Here is a 23,206-nt window from a genome sequence, read left to right on the forward strand (position 1 = left end):
GTGTGCAAAAGATTAGACTTGTCGTGTCTTTCAACAACGTAATTAATACTGAAATTTATCAACCACAACTGTTGTCGCAGCCATCATTTACTAATGATTTTCGATTGTAATTTAGCCTGTTTGTAAAAACGTATTGATGGATTGTTTGACGTCCCATTTAGTTTCCCACTCAGCAGCTTAACAAGATCCATCGATTAGTCATCACGCTCAGTAAGACAGTGTAATTCAATGCAAAGGGAAGTTTTGAACTTGTTTCCATAAATATCTTTTGGAAATGTTTACTATTTTTTAGCTCAGAACGTAAATATTGCGACGAAGGTATCGAGGCGTTTATCATTTAAAAAATTAAAAAATTAAGAGAGGTTTGGCCACTATTTATTGAGAAACGCGTGTCTTAAGACGTGCACACTTGGCATATGATAGTGAGGTTTTAAGGGCACTTTCGGTTTCCAAACATGTATTTCATAACTATTCCTGGTTCAAAGATCCTCATATGGTCGATCTTTCATTTGGTCGTCAACGTCGGTGCAAATGCTATCGTACAGACAACAAAAGATAAACCAAAAGGTTTTCCCAAGTCTAGTCACAATAACCCTCTCTGTGGTATGTGACGGCTACAATCCATGAGAAAATGTATTGTTTTCCAGAGCAAGTGAAGAGTTAAGAGTCATCAATCTTACAGAAGAGACTCGTGCAATGAACATCCTTCTGTCAACAGCACGGATGATTGAGACACAACGCTTGGAGTGAAATAAATGATTATCATATGATTGAGCAGCAGGGTACTTTAATTGAAATGGGAGTCATCATTGTGATTTGTCTAGAACGAAATAAGGACACATTACTTCGTTTCCAAACATTGATGGACTTAATTATCACCACCATCTTCATCGGCGTCATCCCCCACTCCTTCGCCCCCCCCCCCCCCCCCCCCCTTCCTCCAATCCTCCTCCTCATCATCGTCATCATCGTCGTCTCCATCATCGTCGTCGTCATCATCATCATCATCATCATCATCATCATCATCATCATCAACACCACCACAAACACATGAACGGTTGTTGTCAATTCACCCTGGCCTAACCCTCTTCAAGAACAATAAACATATATACTTTTAACATATATATAATTTAATACTTTTATTGTAATTGATTATCTAGCAAGACTTGACGAAGCTTTCCTATCTCTTCTCTCTTTTCTACAGACATTGTACGTCATGACAAATACCAGTGGCTCCTACGTATACAATGTTCTTTTGTCGATTTTCAGACTTATCGACGTTAATAGAATATAAAGATTGAAGACTTTCAGAAAAATCATACGGTATTAGTTAACGGAGGCCGTTTAATGATGATGAAATACGACAATACGGGATATATGTTTCATTGTTATTGGCGTAACCGAGGATAGGTTCTATTTGTATCTTCCTCTTCTGAAATGTAAATAATCTGTGTATAGTATATCATGCTAATGTTTTCTGAAAAATCAAGCATGCGTTTCAGTTGGCAGATAATTCTTCAAAACTATGACTCATAATTGCACAATGTTACAGATGTGTCACTCATTACATATTGCTTGCTTGTCCATTTCATGCATATTTCATGTTTGACTGACACTTACATTGCTGGGCATCAAGGTGGCTTGCCAGCGACAAATGGTCAATGAATAATCATTGGCTATAACTTGATAATAATTTCCTCCGATTACTCACTGGGAAGTAACTGACAGGGCTGTTGTGGGGTAATTGAGAGGGGGTTGCCTACTGGGCACTGAGCCGCTCGGAGGAGCAAAATGTTGAGGTTTTGTGTTTGCTTTAGGTGGCTTTTATCTGCTTTATGTAATATAAAGTAATTCAATTAACTATTTCGTAAAATGGCGACGGTGTCTATTTGTAATTGTGCATCCATCTATATTTAATACGAAAGATTTTTGATTGCATAACGGTGTTATTGTCGTGGAAGTTTTGTCACTTTCTGTCTGTCGAATCAGACACGGAAGTTTATGTTGTGTAAGTAATAGGTCATATGGTGAAACTTGTTATTAACGTTTATGATTGTAAAATAGCTATTGTGCCACTTGTTAAAACTGTCAATATTCCGAAATTTATGACTCACTACTTTGCGCTTTAGGAGGTTTGTATGATATTATGTACATATATAGCTAGCATTACATATATGTACATCTAAGCTAACGTTAGCTTTGAATTGAAAGTATAGTCATACACAATGATGTCCCCATCTAGTTTTATTTTCACATTAGGTCTGAGAAAGAAACATGACTCATAAGTAGTTTTCTTAAATATAAGTGAGATGGGCTGGGATAGAATGGGTTTGGGGCGATGTGTTGGAATAGCATTTTATTACGACCAAGAAAGTTGCCAACGTCTAAGCGACGTAACACCAAACTCACTCACTCACTCATCTTATTTCACATTCGCCCTGGCAGCACCCGCGACTTACTCAATTTGCCTAAAAATGTGGTTGTTTGTTGCCCGATGCCTCACAGCATTAACAACCCCAAGAATTTATGTCTGTGAGCCCACGAATGTTCAGAATAATGTCACTGTTGAATGTTTTGAAAGGGACCTGTCTCCATTCTTGATTTCAGAATGGTTTTGGAAGCTGGAGGGAATTCGGTGTTTCCAAATAGGTATCCAAACCTCAGGGTCAGCTCGATTCTTCCTCCTGTCGTTCTGATATAGGTACCCCCAGCCTCCTAGAAACTGCCCCTTCCAGAAACGTCTACAACTTCTGCCATGCGAAGGGCAGATAGCTCTAATTCTGGTAAAGCTATATTCGCTGCTGTTCAGATCTGTCCACGACAGCGCTCGTTTTACTACTAATTTAATCATTTGCTTCCATTGACAATTCCAACACATATACTTACAGCAACCTCACTAAAATCACATACACACACCACTATTAGGACATAAAGGAAACATACAAGGTATTGCGCATCCCCGGTATTGCTCGCATTAAGTTTGCACTGGAGGTGTATCTGCACGCACGCACATCCACATCGGGACCCATGGCGCGCATCAAAGAGCTGACGCATGGGCTTATTATTAACTGTTAAATTGAAACATGCGCTGCAAATATATTGTTCTTGTATAGTCCACGAACCCATAAAGACAGGCGAAACAAATGCAACATTTCTTATCGTACACCTTGTAAAATACTACCGTGAGGTCTGAGATAGAAAGTATTAGCTTTGTAATGCCACCCGATAAATATATGTTACCTTTAAAGTGTAGCAAATACCCCCACCATCCTTTAAAACCACCCTACCCCACCCCGGAAAACGTTTTACTAAGAACCACCTTATCTCCACCTATATCCCCTATCCATTCCAACCATGTATTAACATATATTTTCCCTGTAATAACCATGTGGTAACTTGAGAGTGCAGTAAAGGTGTTACAAGGTAGCAGAGGCAAGATTTGCGTACCATTTGGGCTGTCAGTCTTGTCAAACATTTTTTACCAATAAATGCCAATTGTGTCACTTCTCGTAAATACGTTTGTATAAAATAAGTCGGTATCGTAAAACAGTATTCAAGGAAAAACATGAGAAACAAATCTGGGTCATCGATTCTGTCAGGTTTCAAATTTCATGAAGCGTGCATTCATGACCTATGAAAAAGCAACATTTTATTGAGTAGTTTAGATTTGTCATTATCGAGGGATGAGGTGAACTCAAGTTGTCAGAAGGTTAATATCTGAACAGATCCAGAGCAATTACCCTTCGTTGTGAATTGTACGTTTTTAACCTTTTTATAACTGAGAACTCGAGTCAGATGTTAAACAGTGACCTGTCTTGATGTCGAGGACGCTGATGCAGAAACTGTCTGCATTGTTTATATTATTTACACTTGCGGGGGAAGATGTCAAAAGGGAAACAAAATCATTAAAGAATTTTGAAGTTTGACTCGGTGATATATACCAGCGGAAAAAGTAACTTGCTTCATATAAAGTTGTGCAAATCTTATGCTATTGAAAATAACAAGACAGTATTTGGTCATGAGTCTGATCAATGTCTTATCATGACAAATTCATTGACAAAACCTGGTGAGAGGAGCGACACGCCCCAAAAGTGGGGTGGTTTAACAATATCGTGTGTGACTTTGATGTTCAGCAAGCCGTGGCATTGCGTAAGCGTTATTCACGGTTAAACAAACATGTTTTAATGAGCACCTGATAGCTAAACAATCGCAATGTGCACTTCACATTCGAAAACTACGTGTGTGAGTATCATGCTCCCAACAAACACGCAACCATCAAAATCGTTAACATGCACGTGCAGATGGTGAATCACGACCTTAAAACGGAAAACGTTACATTATTTAATTTCAGAATAATTTTATTTTTATTGAAATTTATATGAAACACAGTAACTTTTTCCGTTAGTATATTACTAATATTAGGTGCCCAGCCGCCGCAAAAACGTCACATAATCTAAGGTGTTGTGTAATTAATATGTTGCTACAAGTTCATAATTCTGAGTGATTTGGTGAATTCGAATGTCTATGAACTGCGGCTTGAAATACCTTAGCGCGTATGATGATGACACGCACTATAAGTTGGCAATGGTCCATACTGTATGTACTAGTATTCTGTTATGGGATAATTCTCCAGTGCACCATGCTTGTCGTTCCACCTGTCTTAAAGATTGGTGGTCACATGCTATTAACCATTGGTTCGTCACTTCCAGTGTCGATCATTTACAGCCATCGAGCTGGCATAATATTTGTGACTGAGACGCAACTATACTCCAATCATCGAATCTCACTCACAAACTGGTGGCTGGTGGTTGCGAGGTTCAAGTCCGCCGACGGATTACAATGACATCAACATTCTTGCTACTCAGTACCAATTTTATTCACCTTTAACTACAAGTATTCACTATTTTAGTTATATTTGTGCCTGATTCGAATTCCTCATCATCAAAGCCTTATACACTTTTTACAACAGTTGATGCCATTTAAGACGGTACTATTGTTACTTTCCTGACTTCTTGTGTGGTTATATCACCGCTGTAGATTGGCATACAGTGGGCATATTGAGATGTACTTTGACACAATGAAAGATCAAATAGGAACGTTTTGTTTTGGCATCTGAGCTTAACCTTGGTTTACAATCATTATGCACTACATTCTCTCGTTATTGTGTATGCCTTCGTCGGCTGACAATGCACCATGATGTTTACAGGCATTTGTTGGCTTCGTGTCTGTTGTACATTGAGTAGATACTCAATAATAATATGTTTCTCATCGACCCACACTCACCTCATGGATTGTATTTAAATACATTTGATGTACAAACAAGACAAACGCGTAGGGATGTATCATATTACTTTATATTTCATTAAAATGGACACGAATACAGTACATTTTAGGTTCATAAATTACTCCAATACTCGTAGATTATATGACTGGCTTCATATTTCGCAAATGGTGTCTATTGTCACTTCATTATAAAGATTGCCCCGGGCAGCTATGGAGACCAATGCCCTAGATGCTAGTGGAAGGTGGGTAAACGGGGAGCGTGGATGATTTGCCAAATACCAAGTCTGAGCTGTGATGTGACTGCCTGTTGGCATGTCGCCATGATAGAGCTACATGTACGACTCGTCCTGCCTGTTCACACCACCCCATGAACCGCTGTTGTAACCTTGTCTGACGATTGTAGTCCGTCGTGATGCTGGAAACAATGCTGCCTGTGACGTCAACATCCATTCACTCACCCTGCTGACCGTATGTACTTTATAATGTTACAAAAAAGGAAAACCAGTGACAGTATGCGCGACACCATCGACCAACAAACACTGTAGGCCAACTGGGGTCTATATATACAGATTACAACGCTGATGCAAACAACACACAAATTACCTATTGATCGCATTTCAGATTAATATAGTCCATTATAAGGTCAGGCCCTGTGATATCTCTTAATATCCCTGTTCGTTACAGGAACTGTCGTGTCAGAGCGACATGTTGATATAGGTATCAGTTGCAGAGCTGGTCTCCTGGGATCCCGGCCTCAGGCCCATCACGACACAAACTACCTTAATCCAGCCGCTAGAGAGATCGCATTAAACCCCAATCAGATACATTACCTACTAGCTACTGCAAGCGAGAGTCGTCTATTTTAACTCAATGATAGATAATGAGCCGGAAAACTCAATAGTTTGGACTCATCACCGAGTCACTCGCGCTCAATTGCTATCAGCAAGAGGCCCCGGCCGAGTGCACTCGCTGATGGAGGCCGCTGGGAGAGGCTGAAGAGACTTCTAAATTCCATCAGCTCCTTGCACCGTCTGATGACAAATTCATTCTATCGCGACGCTCATTCAGTTGAATTGATTGAAAACTAGCACATCTCCTGAGGTAGGTTTTTACCACTTGACAAGAAAACGGTGTTGTATTAGTTCTCCCCACTTCATAGACCAGATTACAACCAAACCCAGTTTCCAAATGAGAAACGTTTCCGCCTGGAAAATGGCCACTTGCATTATCACGGGGGTGAACAATATAGGAGGGTCACCGTAACACGTCGTTAGGAGATACGGCGCCGTCAATGTGTTGAGTTATTGCTGGAAAATTACATATAGACATGATAGAGGCAGGCATGCCCCGTAGGGTAAACTACTCAGCCTGGTCCCCGTTGAGACAACGCGGGTAAAACGGATCCTTGTCATAGAGTATGTCTGTATATGGAATCTCTGATAAAACTAACAGTCATATGTCTGTGTATATTCGACTGAGCTTTTACAGTACACGTATACATTTGTTTCCATCACAATCCTAATAGAAAGACCCAGAACAATTGGTGTGTAATTGTTCATTGACCTGTTTACCATTAGAAAAGCGCGATATTTGTAATACGTGTGAATGAAGTTACTACTAAATCATAACATAAGTAGGTGTTTATCACAAGATCACATATAGTAAAACAATATCAGTCTTCCATGCCCAGCCCATTTCTTGTTCTTAGGCACTGGACATGGTCTTCCAAGTCCATGTTAATCCTTATCAAATAAGAACGCTATCTATCTAAACACGGAAATGAGTGTCCTGGAAATAGATTATCACACTTCAATAAGAATTTTCTCCAGACCACAGCCAGAAGTCATGCCCCTGGTGTCGGTACCAGTACACAATACTTAATATTACTCGTTAAAAACCTGCCACTCTCGACGGTTCCCGTTGTTTCATTGATAACCGCTGTGGGCTGGCGTCTGTGTGTAAAATGCTCTTATCACATGCTGTTTTTCATCAAAGTTTGCAGACAAACATAATCCAAAGTTTGAACATACCTGGAATTATTTACTTTTCTATTAGCCACAGCCGTCGTCTCTTTCAGGCTATTAATGTACCTTGTAAATCAAGCCGACACAGCATAAAAATAAACCATTCATTGTTGCCAGTGGCAATGCATATGCCGAGCATCACTTATCTAATATACAGTCGGAAAAGTGGATCAGTTTGTATTTCTGACGAGATATTAACAAGATCAAAGCAGTGTTAGCGACTTTGGGAATAATCTTCCGTGGCTAATTGAATCTGTTATGGCAATAACGTGTCCTTAGTGGTTACAGCGTGATGATCGGGTCAAGGCAGCAGCTAGATGTCTGTACCTTTAACAAGTACCGTGATGTTTTTGAAATGACGATTAACTTGATAAAAAACCTTCAATGTCACAATGTTTATCATTTGAAGTTTATCAAAGGTGTTCATAGTTGTTTCCGTGTAATGTCATGCATACCGCGGCTGATGGCACAAGCATTGGATGAATGCAAAGAGTGGGTGCTGGTCATTCACTCACTCAACGTTGATCCTAATTCTCTAACAGTTATCCATAGAGGTATTGCTACTTTTTGCCAACCATATTATCTTAATCTTCTTTCACATCAAGCGAATTTTGAGGACTGGAAACCTATTTGATCATGAAATTCCCACGGGAAGATGAAGCAAATAGTTTTCTTATCTCAATTGTAAACTATTATTATTCAAACTTCAAATAAATTGTCATGACAGATTTGAAAGATAATGAACAACATGACTATACTTACGCCTTCCAATGGACTGCTGCAGTACATCAGTGTCTGTGCCCTACAAGCCAACAACACGTCACAGTACCCGCGGTGTATTTACACGCTGGCTACAATAACAACTTAAATCTCCTTCCGCTATGGCGTGCTTTAATGGAAGCATTTCGAATAAATTGTTTGCAACAACGATTGTTACTAGGGGATCATTTTAGGTAGTATGTATGTTCAGTGTTTTAAAAGGTGCTAAATGTAAGATTTATGAATGACATATTCGCAAGGGAGAACCACGTGTTCTACTCCATGAATCTACTTTGTGTACATGATAACATGAACATCTGGACAAACACACACACGTTATAATTTGGTCACAAAGTAGGCAATCATTCTGAATCAAGTCTTAGACATGATATCTGTACAGTGGGGGTAGCATATTTTCGCTCTGTGCTTTTGCTAAAAAAACTTTGAAGGTATCATCATGTGGGTTCTTGGTTAATTTTAGCTGAACTATACCCAAAAGACTTTGTGGCACAAATTTGCCGATAACAAGCTGTTGGAAACATCGGAAGATAAACCGGTAAACGAGGTAATCTGCCCAAATATTTTCCTTCCGTCCAGTCCAATTTCGTGGGCATATCCCCGGAGGAAGTGTGATAGATGGCGCCAATGGCAAAGGATGACGGGAAGACAAAGTTGCTAATGGTGGACCCACAGTAATGATTTCCTTGAAGAAACTCTGAACACATCACAAACCAACATACCATATACATGCACTGCTGTTTGTTGATATACGGAATGTGTTAAATAACAAGACCACTGCATAGTACAGTGTAGGAAGCTGGTCGATCGATGAGGGTATTTGGCACTTGAGGAATTTACCCATTTCAGTTCCTCTTGAAATATCATCATACATTTAGTGGTTGACATTTTTGCAGAAGCTACTTCCTCTGTCGCGTGATTGATTGGTCATGTTCTATCGTGAACTCATATGAAAGTGTGGTAATTGCATGTAAATAAAATCTTTTGGTTCAGCCAAAACATCACACACCATTCATCTTAAGCACATGTAGGATACATGTCATAGTGGACATGTGTCAACAAGTATACTTTCGGTTACTAAGTCCTGCAGATACCTAGGTATGTAAGATATGTTACACCAATACACGCATATATTACCGCGTTTGTCTAACATATTTCATGTCGCAAGCATAAATCCATACGGAAATGTAGACATTTGCCCCTTTGGTGTGGTATGTTAATCTTTAATTCAAAGACAATGATTCGCCAGGAGAATATAAGATTAACACTTGTGTCGGTACGGGTGCTATAGTAAAATGCCTTCTGAGTAAGCGATCAATGGAAATTAGATGGATCAAAATGGCTAGCGTATTTTGTAATGTGTTATTGTGGTCCAGTCTGTTCCTTCTTCACAGCTTACCCACCACGAGCAAACCGGTCTTTTTCATTTAGCCCTTCGGGGTACAACGGAGCTGTCTTTGTTCAGCCGTGTAACCCCAACTCTGTGGAACGATGCTGAAACTTCTGGTTTTTCGAACCTAGACAAGCTACCCAGGATATATTTAGAATCTATTTGATTGACTGACTGACTCGGATTGATTGATTGACTAACTCTTATTGACTGATTGACTCTGACCAGAGACCATATACCGGTATATGGTCTCTGCTCTGGGTGACTGATTGACTCTGACTCATGCGTTAAACCACTCACTCAACCACCCACCCATTCACTCACTCACTCTTCAGACCCAGACTACACACATCTACTGTACATTCTTTAGGGGGACCTGCAAGATCATTAAGGGGTCAATGAGATAACACATGGTTAAACCTCTGAATAGATCTGGTCACTTCCGTGCCGCCCAAAGTTCCAAACGAAAATGGCTGGAGGTGATGGCGACAAGCGCGCGTCCTTCTGTCACGTTCTTCTATGATTGGGGTGATAAACGTTATGTAGTTAATGTTATTAGACCCGGGGGACCAGGGCTTCGAACCTCGTCATTACATGCGTGTTGTTTTAGCCCTTCTAGATAATGCACACAAACCTAAAAGGGCTATTGAGAGCTTTATTTATTTGCTTCACGGGAGTTTCATCATATTATCTGAGCAAGCTCGCGGTTTCTTGACTATGCTCAATTTAGCACCGGTCGGAGTTAGGCCGAATTTGTCGAGCTATCGTTACTGGGTCCCTTGGAGTGTCTGGGGCCTAACGCATCACCTCGCTTTACGACCTAGCCCTTTCGGGGGGGAGGGGGGGGGGGGGGGGGGGGGGGGGGTCAGAGATCAGACATATGCACCGGTTCTCAATATCTGCAGAGTACGGAGAGGTGGGTGTAAACGTAATTGTAGCCAAATACTCAAGAAAAAATGTAATGTGCATTACGAACAGAATGTAAATTAATTTGATACGAGAATTATACACAGGAAATATGCACGGATTCCAGAGATGTCTTACCGTTTCGAAGAGGGATCACCTCTTGGCACTCTCGTCGTTGTTGCTGATTGACATTTTAGAATTTCAAATGAACTTATATTGGAGCTAGATAGCTTTTTCATAATATAGTCACAGGGTAAACCATTCTGTTTTGATTTCCTTCGGAATTAATATTTATATTCTGTATTTATAATACACCAGTGTATTTTTATGAATTGTTTAACTATATTGAGGATTGTGTAATAAACCAGGGTATTGTCTTCAGTGAACAACACCTGCTCATTGGATGCTGCAAGTATCAGCAAGTCATCATACCTGATTTGTCAAGTATACATTCCATAGTCAAAGGGAGGTAACCAAACCAGACTCATCTCAAGTAGCAGCACACTCCACATTGCACAAGCGCCTTCTATGTGGACCCGCTGCAACAGACGTGAGTTTGAATGCCATTAGATCCAACTTTCAAATTCAATCAAGCCTTTGTTCCGGTGTGAGAGTTTAAGTAATAGAGTTTTAGACTACACATGCTTGCCAATTGACAGAGATGCTCTCTTTGTTTGTGTTTCAACATTTCACAGACATTTCGACTCTTTTAAAATTCTAAAATGAATCACGACACTTTCAACGTATCCATGGTCTGGTGTATTTCAATCATTTACCGTTGATGTAAATACCAAAAGTAAAAATTTAGGAAAAGCGCCATTTTTTTCGTAATTTCCTTCGCTCCTGCTTGAGATCCGTTTCTTTTACATGCCATTGATTTACTGCTTCTACGAGTCTCTCGTTGATTAGTTGCCCCCAATCGCTCGATTCCCACTTTTTGTGTGATTGGTAACAGCTTAACGCCGGTGAGCTCATGAAATCAGAGACTGTGGATAGCAGATACACTTTGTTCAAATACTAGAAGGAAATTAAATGAATGGCAATAAACAAATCCCTGGACCTTGTGCTGACGCAACTGCTCCTAAATCATGGCTTGGCCCGCTCCCTCATCATCTGATAGGCATCCATTTGTGGAGTCAATAGCTACCCTGGCAAATTACACAATCGATCCTAACCCTAAAATATTAGTTTGAACTTAATTACTTAAATGAACGATGTGGTTTAAATAGGACCTCTGTTGTACAAGTGTGTCGTCTCCCGAAAGAACAGAGAATGGGTGTTCCGGGTTTGGTGATATTTTAGATAACGATGTCAGTAAACTGTTCTATTTGAACTCATTCTGAGACGTGTCCTAACCTGCAACTGTTTGCTATTACTGGCACAGATCGAGCTATAGGGCGTCATAACATCCGACTGAAAGAATTTTTTTAAATCTATAGGCAAACAGATTGATAATTTAAACAGCAGGTTTTTCATGTTGTAATAGCACGCTTGCCCAGTCGCCAAGGCTATAATCATGCCACATTGTATAACTTTATAATCTGACCAATCTGACAATGAAAATGCAAATGTGACTATGTGCTAGACTGTCCTCTCACCCCATAGGAAATCTCGCATACGGGACAGCGGTATATCAAATATTTATCCATTTCTTTTAGCTCAATAAAATTACAAAGCCCAACAATCGAACTGATTATGTTATTGTAATATTAATGTGTTAAGTTGTTTTCATCTAAAAAAAAATACAACTTATGAATGCAGTATATATAACACAATGAGTTGCCAATTTGTACGGAAGTACGTGAAACAACCTCACAGTATTAGTGCTTATGTGTACAGGATCCCGTCAATCAACTGGGATAATTTGTTCTCCATTAACTGCCCAACCGTCACTGGGGATGAGAGAAAAGTGCAATACATTTGTTATGAATGGCTATTTGATAAACGACACTGTTTGATAAACATTACAGCTTAAAGGGACATGATGTTAAATTGGTCAATTCCTTCGGTAGAGACACTTAGTATGGACATCACGCCCTCTCCCATACATCTTTAAAATTTAGGAGGTAGTGGTTGAAGTGCGCCAAGGGAATTCCTCATGAGTTAATGTGGACAATATCAACTGCACCTACATAGTTAATCAGTATATGCAGATCTTTGACATTACAAGAACTGATTTGAACGAGGCTGTTATTGCAAACACGAATAGCGATCATGAGTATTCTCTATAACATCTGACTACTTGCAGTGGTGCGTATGAAGGGGATTTCTTGATACAACCTATTACTGTATTTTGAATATGACATACACGATGTGCAGTGGAATCCGTACGCTGAGAAACAGTGCGAAATAAGACACGTAGACAGACTGGCATGTGCTTGTATCACTGACAGAATTACATCACCGAAAAAAAACGATAGGGAAAAGTTTCTGAAGCGTGATATGGAGAGCTAACTCGTCAAGCTGTAATAGCGCAATATCCTGTTGGCAAGTAAATCTGGAGTAGTGGACACCGTCTTAGAACATTCTTAAACTTGATTTGCTTGTACGAGAAATTGGTTTGCTTCCAAAAACAAATCGTTGAGTACGGGATGTTTTAGCTAAACCTGTGAGTAAATACAACGATTTTCGCATCAGTGCCGTTTAACACGAAGAAACGTAATTCAATTCAAAAAGGTTTCAACAGATTAAGAAAAAATAAGGCTGGTTTCGTTGTAGTTCCTCAAATGTCAGAATTAAGACATACGCTGTTTGAATATTTTAGATGAGGCTGGTGCATGAGTCAGTGCGTGAGTTACAGCACGTCAACACCAAGTGTATTGTTGTGTACCTGTTCTTCTGAGTCCCGATACTGAACGTATCCTAGCAGCCACCACATTTCAAATGCTTACAGGCAACCATGATCATATATACATGTACGTACTGTCTCACTTGTCAATTAATTCTATAATGCGGACATTGTAGGGGTGGATAATTATACACCAGATCTGTGAGGTCTTTTGCCTTTTGTGAGATAATCCATTTGAGAAATACCTCATTATGATATACATGTGAATGAATCATTGATTTATATAGAATGAAATGCCGTGCTAAATATATATTGCCGGCTTCTATGGTATACAATCGTCACGTTTCTCTTATAATGTCATGTTTCAAATACCAACTGGTAAATCCATGGACAAGTGAAAGCCAGTTCGACGGAGTTTTCCAGAGCAACACTGGTGTTTGGATTTAATTTGTCATCCACACCTCTGTCACATACGCATCAGTTACTGTTCTGCCACAAGGATACTCTCTAATGAAGTCTGTAGCATCTGTCTGTGTTTATTGAAAAAGACTGTGTCGTGTTTTTGTTGCTTGATGGCTAACGTGGTACAAATGGAATAAAACTGAAGACGTCTTGATAGTCTCAAAGCATTGACAGCTGAACATTTTATAATGCGTAACTTACGTAACTTGTAAGGTTTGTTTGCTGCTTACTTACTTACTTACTTTGGAGATTTAACGTGCGCTTTCCGACTGATGCGTATTTCGCACACGGTTTGCTGCTCTTCCAACAAGGCTTAAATACAGGGAAATATTCACTGCTGCACATGTGTTTCAGTACCACTGCAATAGTTACAAGACTAATTTCAATTATATTGTACTTGTATGACAGTATTTGTACCCAATTTTCTGTGATTTGTAGATTTCTATCATGGACGTTGTTAATTGTTAGTTGCTGTGTTTCGTTTATAAAATTTGTCGACATTATCAAAAGTCTAGCTTGGCTGCGATGTCTAGTATTGACATTTTAACGTTCAAAGATCATTATATTACCATCGTCCAATTGCCAAAAGCAATGCATCAATAATATTTCGATATCTGGTGTTCTTGATTACGATTTACTAAGTGAATGTTACTTGTTGTAGTTATCAGATATTAGGTGATCATGTGTCTGTTGGTCGATCTACAACAATTACTTGATATTTGTATTTATTGTTTGATCTATATTAATGTGTATATATAGTATCGTATTGTACATATATCTACATGTATGTCTTTGTGTCCCAAATGTTAAACAAATATGTTGGATAATTTAATTAAGTATAAATTTGAACAATGGTTCAGAAACATGGTTTTCATAAACCCTTCAACTCAAAATGCAAAACCAGGATTAGTTGCTTTTAAGAAGAGAAAAACAGACACATTACTGTATAAAATATAATGAACAGAACTTTTGAAAACATTTTAAAAAAAAATCCAGTAAGAACACAAGCGCTTTCTACCACATTGTTGACTTGTAAGAATCTCAAATCCAGATCTGCGATAAAGTCGGTTTGATGAAAAAGTAAAAATAAGTTTCAAGGAGAGCAAACATAATTATTACATTCAACGTTCGTATTTTATCAGGATCAAACATGAGCAGTAACAATAACCTCGCATATAGTGCAACCCGGTGTACGGCAACTCCCAATGCGCCATAAACACGTCCTTCTGCCACCACCGAGAGCTCCATGCTGGCTACATTAAACAAACCACAGTCCAATTTCTATCAAGGCCCATCGGGTGTAGTACATGGCAAATCAAGACTGTGTTGACTTTAGGGTTATAAGCATCTCCTTGCCATTGATAGCCTATTGATTGTAAAGACTCTCCGACACTGCATGTATTTTCAAGAAAGTTGATAACTGGTCTCTCTATCCAAGAGAGACATTTTGTCAATAGAACTGTCCATGCGCCGTCACGGTTCCAGATCCTCCCTGACTCGGCTCGGGGAAGGAAATATTTTCAGTTTCAGACCAGCTTTAGCACAGAATGCCCTGTAAATCTCTAAGGCTTCGATCAGAGGTGACAGATTTAGAGGTCTTCGCGATCTTTTGAAGAGAGGCTTCATGATCTGAGTCCTGAAATGAATGATTGGCAACATTGAAGAAAGATAGCAGTGTCGTTAATATGTTAAATAGTAGCATGTTTCGAAACATGTAAATCATGAATTAATTTTTATTTTGAATTTAGTATGGGCAGTTGAGGACATGCGTGAAGAGAACGTTCAGTATTCACACGACTTATGTCAAACACAAGTCACTGATTTCTGTAATCAGTAATCATCAACAAGCATGACGAGAAACAGGTAAAGTATATTTGACACCAGATTGCAAACAATAGTTATGGGTATCCTATAACTGTAGTTTGTATTATTATCTCATCTTCGCCAATATAACCTTCAGAATAAAACATGCTGAAAGCAGAGCATTAACTCGGCCATTCTGTCACTAATTTATCTATTTACTTCTGTATGCAATATCTTATCATGAGGACGCAATGGTGTATGTCCACTGTGTAATGCAACCTTCCGAGAGAAATAGTGCTAGTATCACGGCTGCCTAAACACAATATAATTCATACCTTGCTCTAAAACCTATTAACTACACACGGCCATATTATCATTCTATTTCCATCACACTGTCTGTCTAAGGTGTGAGAACATCTCATCAGAATACAGCCTCACAGAGCACACTACATACAATGCAGATTCTTGGCTGGGTTTCTATCATTGCAAATATGGAGCCTACAAACTGCGTAGTAGATTATGCACATACACTATTCATTTAAAAAAACAACAGCAGTTAACACATATGCTTGCACAAAGGTCATTCAGTTTAAATGATTGAGAGTGAATACTGTTAGTGTTTAAGTTTCAACACATTAATAAGTATGCATTGTGATGTTAACTACCGAGAACAGTTTCTGATGTTGCAATATTCAGCATCTATACATGTACCCAGTTTAAATGTATAATATCACTTGGTGTCTTGCAAAAGTGTTACTGATCCTACTACATCAGCTCACCAACTTTCTGACATCTTTGTGATATATGAAGAATGAGACTGCTGTAGCATTGCAGTGTGTACAAATCCACTGAACTGTAGTCCACGGTTTCGTGGTGTATCCAGCACTGAGATCACGTGAGTCATGATGTCCGATTAAGACCTTGTCTCAGCTTGTCAATCAAATGTTATGAACTGCACACAAAGTGCACATATTCTACATGTCACTTGACACGAGCTGGTCCTTGTGTGACATGGCACAGTGGCTACCACAAAAACTCAAACCACAATCCAATAAAACGGACAGAGAACTAGTCCATTTGATCGCAGCAATGTGAACAACGTGCGCAACATCTTGGCCAACAATGAATAATTTCTTTAATATGATTATGGCTCTTGCCCGTTCATTTCGATCAGGCATCATGGAGAATAATAAATTATCTTTGACGGTATAGTTTTATGGCATGGATAATTGAAATCTGCAAACTTAATTTGCAAAAACATATCAATGCGGTTGATAGGATCGACGAGCGTTTGCTGCTCGTGACACAGCATCGACGCAGTGCAGGAAGGTTTGTGATTGGTTTATCCATTTAGTTACATCAATAACTCATTTGTTAAGAATAATTGTGTACAAACTTATTCTACGGTTCTTTTTTATGCAAAGTTCAATGTAAGATGTGAAAAAACAATTTTGAAGAATCCTTGTTCTTCTTAGAATAAACATAATTACAGTATAGTGAGGGTGCGTGTTTCACCATATCTTCGTGTCCCTGTGAAACCAGTGAGATGACGGTCTGGCGATGGGGATCCACTGACGCTGGACTCCAGGCCATGTCTGAAAAATAGATGTGACCCGGGGCAAACCTACGGTTATCACGAATAGGAACAACAATGGCAATGCTCTAATCTGTTGGTCGGGGGATAGGACTTGGGGGTGTCTTCGTCTAAATAATGCATGACGAAAAAAATTGTGTTGAGGTAGAGACATGCACTTCAGTAGATATATAAAGAACCAGTATTGTTCCTGTTTTCTGTGAAGCATCCCTCACGTCATTTGTCTTCAGAGGCATTGTGTATCACCAGCATCTATACTGCGCAGACCCCTTCTCCGGCAAAGGATTTGTGGTCGCCACTCGATATTTTTTATCGCTTGTGAGGCTAAGTGCGCATATCACGGCAGACTAGGTATCATTACATATGTCATTAGTGTGAAGGTAGACTTAATTTCTTTTAGCCTCTATGTTAGGCGTCAATATTCAGTGACGTGGACAGATGCCACATCCTGCCCACCAATCAGAATCTGCGATGTTACCCCCACCTCGCTCGAACACACGCGCATGCACTTGTTGGATTCAGTAATTGGTATCAGATTAGATTGTAAAAGATTTTCGGACCGGAGTATAACTTACTTGTATTAAAGATTATTTAGTGGATATATCATGGTCATTTGTACTTATTGAATCAATCTCTCTAATACACATTTCCTGTGTGGACAATGGAAAGCTCGCCCATATGTTTTCTAAATCGGCCTACAACACTGTTATATCAAAGGACGTTAGTATATATTATCCGCGGCAGAACACTGCACATAGCTCCATTGTCATTGAAATACAGAATACAAACCAATTGAAACCCTAATGTCAACTAGATTGCCCTTCTACTGTGCGGTCTTATGCAAACCTGTCCTCTATAATGGCGTCTGTTGAAGCCACATCAGTGAAGGCAAGCACTGACATCTGGTGCCTCCAGGCCAAAAAGAAATCTCAAAATGGATAAGTAATTATCGTCACCGCAGAACTGTCATTCCTATATCCTCCCCGAAACGTACACAGGAAGATGGCTAATGACTATGTCAGCTTGGACCCCGGCTACTCGTCGGATCCACGTTGCAGAACCTATCACATGGTTATTAAACTTCTGAGCGATCTAATGTTTCGATTGTTTATGAATGAGATAAAGCCAATTGGTATTAGTGGTAGACGTGCAATGCCGTAAAAGGAATTCTTGCCGCCATGATAGCTAGTTAGTTTGCTTTTGTACAGCTTACCGACGATACAACCAACCAGCAGCATACACAGCTACATGTTCTGGCAGGGGACAGATCCGTAGTGATTCGACAGAGACCTATTAAATTAAGAATTAAATTAAGAATTTGTAGAGCGCATTTTCAAATTTACATCTACTCAAAGCGCACAGACCATAAATGATCTGGTCAAAGGGTCTTTACAAAGTTGGTGAGATTTTCTACTTCTCGGATTTCTTGTGGCACATTGTTCCATAGGAATGGGCCAGCATGTTGAAAAGACCAATCGCCATACCTTTCATCCCTTGTGAAACATTAAACACTGTCATAAATGGACACGAATGTGATCGTACCTGTTTTAGTTAAGTAGCATACTTAACTAAATGTATACGCAATGTGTGTTTAGTCGGTAGGTGATGGGTTTTGATATATTATTTGACCGGTAGCAAAATCAAAACATACGATATTACCGTTTGTAACCTTTTTGCTTGAAATACGTCATCACCGTACATATTTTCACGTACAAGGTTTTTGAAAGTATCTGCCACCAGGTTTGATAACGGAATACGGTAATCATTAATTCCCCACACATTTCACAGCGTGATAGCTATCGTCATTACAAATGGATACTGGAAACATTTGCAGGATAGAACCAGACGTCTAATTATGTCTCGATCTGATTACAAAACTACACATAATACATTTCCAGATGATGAGAAGGCAATTGTCTCAATACACACGGTATATGGTCAGTGATATCTTTCATATAGTCAGTACACCATTAAGTATCTTCATCTGCAGCTATCAGACATATTACACCGTGTAGATTCACCGAATGAAAACCAATTAAGATTCATATTGTCAATATGTTACTATTATTGTACGAGATGTGCACTCATACGTTGTAGAATTTTGGTTGAATCGACATTGGGATTTATTTTTACGTTCACGGAGTAACATTTCTCGGGCTGACATATCAATTTTAATAATTATTTTTGCGTTTATTGTTTGTAATGTTTGTTTGAAATGTAACATGCCTTTATCACGTTTCTACACATCTACTATTTCATTTCAGAATTTCATTTCACGTATGAATGTTGATATGAGATGTTAGTGCTACCACAGCAGACACTAACTACACATGTTTACATCCTTGTGATGTTCGCGGCCGTGGTTGTGCCGTGGAGGAATGTGTCATCAGTGTAAGTGGTCCATTTTTGTTGTTGGGGCCGAATAAAGGCGATCTGGTCGTCTGAGTGTATACCCATTCTCCGTCAACTGGTTTGCCTGGTGTAAACTAGAGTATTTACTGAACACCCTGACACAGACATTGCTAAACAACATTTACTGACTCACGCCACTGTACTCTCAGTGTTTGGAATGAATGTATTTCATAAATATCGCCACCTCATGAGAACATAAAAGTAGGAACTCACCCACATGACTGTAAAGAACCATCCATGTGTCGTTATCATTTACGTCAATAATGGGGATTTCACTATACTACACATACAGTGCTCATTTACATGCTATCGTAAGTACAAAGGCTCCTATTTAAAATTACTAGCACCTCTGCTTCAATCATTGCTGTTTGTCAAGTGTTATAGAATCGGTTTCCATCGGTCAATTTACTTCGTTTTCATTGAAAGCTATTTGTTAAATGCTTGTAAAACACTAGCATTAGTCTGAATTATTCATGGAACCTAATACCCAAGCTCTGATAAAAGAATACGAAACGTTCAATCTAACTTAACAGCCAATTGCCTGGGAAGTGGAACCATTACACAGTCGCAGTGTGTGGCATACAACGTTGGATGTGAACGAGAACAGACACGTGTCTGCCTGCCACAACCTTATAGTGGAGCGGGTCCGTTTATCATAATAAGATGGTAGGTATTGACAATATTACTGGCAACCCCGCTATTTTTTCAATACTTTTAATAAAGTAACTAATAAAATAGTTGTCATGCTTTAAGAAGTCGATGCACAAGTTTTCCAAATTCAAAAAACGACACAGAATAATATGGAATGGATGTATCCTTATCACACACTTTCGTCTACAGGTGTATTACAGTGCACATATGTATATCACGCACCTTTTGCAGGTGTATTACAGTGCACGTATGTATATCAAACACCTTCTACAGGTGCATTAGAGTGCATATATGTATATCACACACCTTCTACAGGTGTATTGCAGTGCATGTATGTGTATCACCAACCTTCTACATGAGTATTACAGTGCATGCATGTGTATCACAAACCTTCTACACGTGTATTACAGTGCATGTTTGTGTATAAGAAACCTCCTTCTACAGGTGTATTTCAGTGCACATATGTATATCACAAACCTTCCTCGGGTGTATTACAGTGAATGTATGTGTATCACAAACCTCCTTCTACAGGTGTATTATAGTGCATGTATGTGAATCACAAAACCTTCTACAGGTGTATTACAGTGCATGTATGTGTATCACAAACCTCCTTCTACAGGTGTATTACATTGCACGTATGTGTATCACACACCTCCTTCTACAGGTGTATTATAGTGCATGTATGTGTATCACAAAACCTTCTACAGGTGTATTACAGTGAATGTATGTGTATCACAAACCTCCTTCTACAGGTGTATTGCAGTGCATGTATGTGTATCACAAACCTCCTTCTACAGGTGTATTACAGTGCACGTATGTGTATCACAAACCTTCTACAGGTGTATTACAGTGCATGTATGTGTATCACAAACCTTCTTCAGGTGTATTACAGTGGATATATATGTATCACAAACCTTCTACAGGTGTGTTGCGGTGGATGTATATGTATCACAAACCTTCTACAGGTGTATTACAGTGCATGTATGTGTATCACTAACCTTCTTTAGGTGTATTACAGTGCATGTATGTGTATCACAAACCTCCTTCTACAGGTGTATTACAGTGCACGTATGTGTATCACAAACCTTCTACAGGTGTATTACAGTGCATGTATGTGTATCACAAACCTTCTTCAGGTGTATTACAGTGGATATATATGTATCAAAAACCTTCTACAGGTGTGTTGCGGTGGATGTATATGTATCACAAACCTTCTACAGGTGTATTACAGTGCATGTATGTGTATCACTAACCTTCTTTAGGTGTATTACAGTGCATGTATGTGTATCACAAACCTTCTACAGGTGTATTACAGTGCACGTATGTGTATCGCAAACCTTCTTCTACAGGTGTATTACAGTGCATGTCTGTATATAACAAATCTTCTACAGGTGTATTGCAGTGCATGTATGTGTATCACAAACCTTCTACAGAAGTAATTACAGTGCATGTATGTGTATCACAAACCTTCTACAGGTGTATTACAGTGCACGTATGTGTATCACGCACCTTCTTCATGTGTATTACAGTGCATGTATGTGTATCAGAAACCTCCTTCTACAGGTGTATTTCAGTGCACATATGTATATAACAAACCTTCCTCGGGTGTATTACAGTGAATGTATGTGTATCACAAACCTCCTTCTACAGGTGTATTATAGTGCATGTATGTGTATCACAAAACCTTCTACAGGTGTATTATAGTGCATGTATGTGTATCACTAACCTTCTTCAGGTGTATTACAGTGCATGTATGAGTATCACAAACCTTCTACAGGTGTATTACAGTGCATGTATGTTTATCACAAACCTTCTACAGGTGTATTACAGTGCATGTATATGTATCACAAACCTTCTTCAGGTGTATTACAGTGCATGTATATGTATCACAAACCTTCTACAGGTGTATTACAGTGCATGTATGTTTATCACAAACCTTCTACAGGTGTATTACAGTGCACGTATGTGTATCACAAACCTTCTACAGGTGTATTACAGTGCATGTATATGTATCACAAACCTTCTACAGGTGTATTACAGTGCATGTATGTTTATCACAAACCTTCTACAAATGTGTTACAGTGCACGTATATGTATCACAAACCTTCTACAGGTGTATTACAGTGCACGAATGTGTATCACAAACCTTCTACAGGTGTATTACAGTGCATGTATATGTATCGCAAACCTTCTACAGGTGTATTACAGTGCATGTATGTGTATCACAAACCTTCTACAGGTGTATTACAGTGCATGTATGTGTATCACAAACCTCCTTCTACAGGTGTATTACAGTGCATGTATGTGTATCACAAACCTTCTACAGGTGTATTACAGTGCATGTATGTGTATCACAAACCTCCTTCTACAGGTGTATTACAGTGCTTGTATGTATATAACAAATCTTCTACAGGTGTATTGCAGTGCATGTATGTTTATCACAAACCTTCTACAGGTGTATTACAGCGCACGTATATGTATCACAAACCTTCTACAGATGTATTACAGTGCATGTATGTGTATCACAAACCTTCTACAGGTGTATTACAGTGCACGTATGTGTATCACAAACCTTCTACAGGTGTATTACAGTGCATGTATGTGTATCACAAACCTTCTACAGGTGTATTACAGTGCACGTATGTGTATCACAAACCTTCTACAGGTGTATTACAGTGCATGTATGTGTATCACAAACATTCTTCAGGTGTATTACATTGCACGTATGTGTATCACAAACCTTCTACAGGTGTATTACAGTGCATGTATATGTATCACAAACCTTCTACAGGTGTATTACAGTGCATGTATGTTTATCACAAACCTTCTACAGGTGTATTATAGTGCATGTATGTGTATCACTAACCTTCTTCAGGTGTATTACAGTGCATGTATGAGTATCACAAACCTTCTACAGGTGTATTACAGTGCATGTATGTTTATCACAAACCTTCTACAGGTGTATTACAGTGCATGTATATGTATCACAAACCTTCTTCAGGTGTATTACAGTGCATGTATATGTATCACAAACCTTCTACAGGTGTATTACAGTGCATGTATGTTTATCACAAACCTTCTACAGGTGTATTACAGTGCACGTATGTGTATCACAA

This window comes from Haliotis rufescens, unplaced genomic scaffold, assembly GCF_023055435.1.
Source record: "Haliotis rufescens isolate VD_foot unplaced genomic scaffold, xgHalRufe1.0.p SCAF_1, whole genome shotgun sequence".
Lineage (NCBI taxonomy): Eukaryota > Metazoa > Mollusca > Gastropoda > Lepetellida > Haliotidae > Haliotis > Haliotis rufescens.